The 3,135-nt window shown below is 40.0% G+C and overlaps 1 long non-coding RNA gene across 1 annotated transcript; it reads left to right on the top strand.

Moving 5' to 3' along the window:
- Positions 1-1,992: 1,992 nt before the first annotated feature.
- Positions 1,993-2,770, top strand: LOC106097243 (uncharacterized). The gene is made up of 3 exons (XR_001223543.3): positions 1,993-2,004; positions 2,084-2,303; positions 2,385-2,770. It is a non-coding gene; the product is annotated as an uncharacterized LOC106097243 (long non-coding RNA).
- The last annotated feature ends 365 nt before the right edge of the window (positions 2,771-3,135 follow it).

Genomic DNA, 3,135 nt, shown 5'->3' with positions numbered 1-3,135 from the left:
CTCACCAGAATAATTTACTAAAATTATATGCACTCCTGTTATTAAGTCCAGTTCAGTCTGTTAATGTTGATAATCGTTTCAAACGAAGGTTAATAGGTGTGTTGCTAAGCCTAATAACTTAAATAACAAGCTTGAAATTTACCCGTCCCATTTTCCCCTTTATTGTTTTTCTCTGTGCTGTAAATCTTCTGTCTAAGAGGAAATCTGAGGCTGCTGTTCTGAGAATGAGCTACCAAAGCTTTTTCTGAATAAATCAATAAAGATCCATTTATGGAAAGCTGTGATGAAGGCAGTTTTGTCTTTAATTATATTCAACAATATAACATATTCGACCACTTTTAAGAGATTTTTCTAACTTTAATACAGTAAAGTTAAGGTTACATACCTAATTTCTAGTAAGTGGCCCACCCCCTCCTATATTTCTATGTATGTGGCCCTCAGTGACAAAAGTTTGGACACCCCTGCCCTAGAACCTTTTGGAAGGCTTGCCTGTAATTTATCAGGTTTGTCACCATGAATATAAAATTTTGATTTGTCACTGTTCATCAGTCTCCTTAATTTATGGCATTAACTTATTTCTTTCATGGGTGGACTGTTTTTTAATTCTTGTTGAATAAGCAAAAATCTGGCCTCTGATATAAGCCTTAAAGGCTTCCCATACGACAAAGCTGGAAGTCTCTGGGGACGAATTGGTGGCAAAGTAAAAGCGTGTCTCATCCTGGATAAACTTTACAAAATTTTCATTTGACAGAAGCGTTGACTTGAAGCACCATTGTGCAGCTTTTACAGGAGGATGTCGAAGAGACAGAGACAGAGTAAGAGGGGTGCAGATTACAGTCAGGACAGACAACAGGATGACATCGTCTTAGACCAACCAAGATGGCTGCTGATTGGGAAAACTGTGTTTGTTACTCTCAGCAATCCAACAAACATCATGAAAAGAACTTAACATCCAAAAGATTGTGAAGACAAGAGTCTTAACCAAAGAAGCAATGCTTCATTTTGTGTGAGTATTTCCACAAATTTTCAAGTTTGGGGTCCTTTTTTTCATCACATATGTTCTACAAGTAACACCTGGCCAACTGGATAACCTGATGCCTGGAATTCATTTTGTCTTCTAAGAATTTAAATTGGTGATCAAGAAACATGACAACTAAGAGGTTATCAGAAGATATTGAAGAGGTTAAGAAGTCTCTTAACTTTATGTCAGAGGAATTGAGTAAGGTAGTGAAACAGCAAGCAGGACTACTGGACTTAATTGAAGAAGTAAGACAACTGAAGATTGTGATTAAGGAAAAAGATAAGATTGAAGATAAGCTGGAAAAAGAGTTGAAGATTTGGAGCAGTATACAAGAATGGAAGATGTGATGATTTCTGGACTGAAGACAAATCACTACACCTATGCACGGAGCAGCAGGTGACAAGGAGGGGGAAGATGCACCAAGAGCTGAAAAGGATTTGCTTGAGCAGCAAGTTATTCAGTTTTTCAAAGACAAAGGCATTCTTTTGGATAGCAAAAACATAGCTGCATGTCATACTATTCCACAAAAACATACCAAGATGCCAACTATCATACTACGATTTATGAACAGGAAATATAAAGTTGAACTGTTAAAGATGGGAAAAAAGTTAAAGGGAACCGGCGTATATATGAATGAGCATCTCACCAAGAGAAATGCTGAAATTGCACGACAGGCAAGACTATTGAAGAAGGAAAGGCACACCTGGACGAGGAACTGTAAGGTATTCATAAGACTTAATGGGACACCAGAAGAAGCCAAAGTTATTTTTGTCAGAGACATTGCAGATCTTGAGAGATTTAAACAAAAGAAATAGAGTTCAGTGTAGTGTCATGGTCTGGGTGAGTGCGGGGTTTTTCCACTCTGCTGGGCTCCACCTTCAGGCAGAGACTCCAATCAGCTTTCACACCTGATTCCAATCAAGTCACCAGCATATAAGACCAGCGCCTACAACAGACCTCTGCCAGATCTACTGCTAACTCACGTTAGTGCTCAGCCACCAAGCCCCTTGTGAGAGCCCCTTAACAATTGCATTTCTCCTCACCGTGTTTTCTTTGTCATAGGACCAACCTGGCCGTCACGCTTCACAAGCTGAACTACACACATCTCCGCCTGGACGCTGGTTCTCTGTCATCTGGTTGCTTCCTTTTCATCATAAGACTCCACCTGCCTGCCTCCCTGCCAGGTCCCTTGCTCCAAGTATATTCTGGACCCTCTCTGGACACTTCTCACTCGGACCCCCTTGGACACCCCCTCCTCAAATGACACGTTCACCTGCAACGCGTAAGCCCTAACCACCACAGTCTAATCCTTCGGCTATGATTCACTAGACTGCCACTGACTGCCTGTCTTTTCTCATTATAGTGACTGTGTACTTCCACCCAAGCCGCTGCCCCTTTTTTTTCCATTCCCAGGATCCGTCTATGAAATCTTGCACCTAGTCATAGCACTCAGTCAGAGTTTCATGTTCATAGTTTGGCCTCATAGTTCTCAGTTTATAGCCTCCACAGTTCATAGCATTCTCCGTTCATAGCATTGATAGTTTCCTGCTTTGTAACTTAACTAGGCACTGTAAATAAAGCACTGTGTTCACGCCCGTTTTGCCTCCCTCTGTGTCTGCATTTGAGTCCACACCCACAGCCTGGCCCTCTCGGCCGTAACATGTAGAAAAGAAATGCTTGTGTTGCTGACTGTGATATGAACAATATCTGATAAGTGTGAGAAAAATAACTATGCATGTAAATGTGTGAACAAAATAAAAAGAAAAAAAATGAATATTTTAGATCTCATGATTATAAATTTTATGAGTTGGATAATAGTATTGATCCAGATATCCACCTCTATCAGAATATTGATATGATATGTGAATATTATAGTGGGGGAGAGTTGGATCCGAAGATAAAATGTTTTTCATTAATCCACTTTAACAGTCGGAGTCTTTTTACAGTAATTTTTCTAAAATCAAAGAGTATCTAGATCAATTCCAAAATAAGTTTGCAGTGGTAGCAATTTCAGAAACATGGTTGAATGATGACAGAGAACTGCAGGGTGGACTAGAGGGCTATGAAACGTTTTGGCAAAATAGGAAGAATAGAAGAGGAGGAGGTGTTGCTAT

This window comes from Oreochromis niloticus, linkage group LG20 (genome assembly GCF_001858045.2).
Source record: "Oreochromis niloticus isolate F11D_XX linkage group LG20, O_niloticus_UMD_NMBU, whole genome shotgun sequence".
NCBI lineage: Eukaryota > Metazoa > Chordata > Actinopteri > Cichliformes > Cichlidae > Oreochromis > Oreochromis niloticus.
The sequence above is the reverse complement of the archived record's forward strand: the minus strand, read 5'-3'. Positions and strand labels throughout refer to the sequence as shown.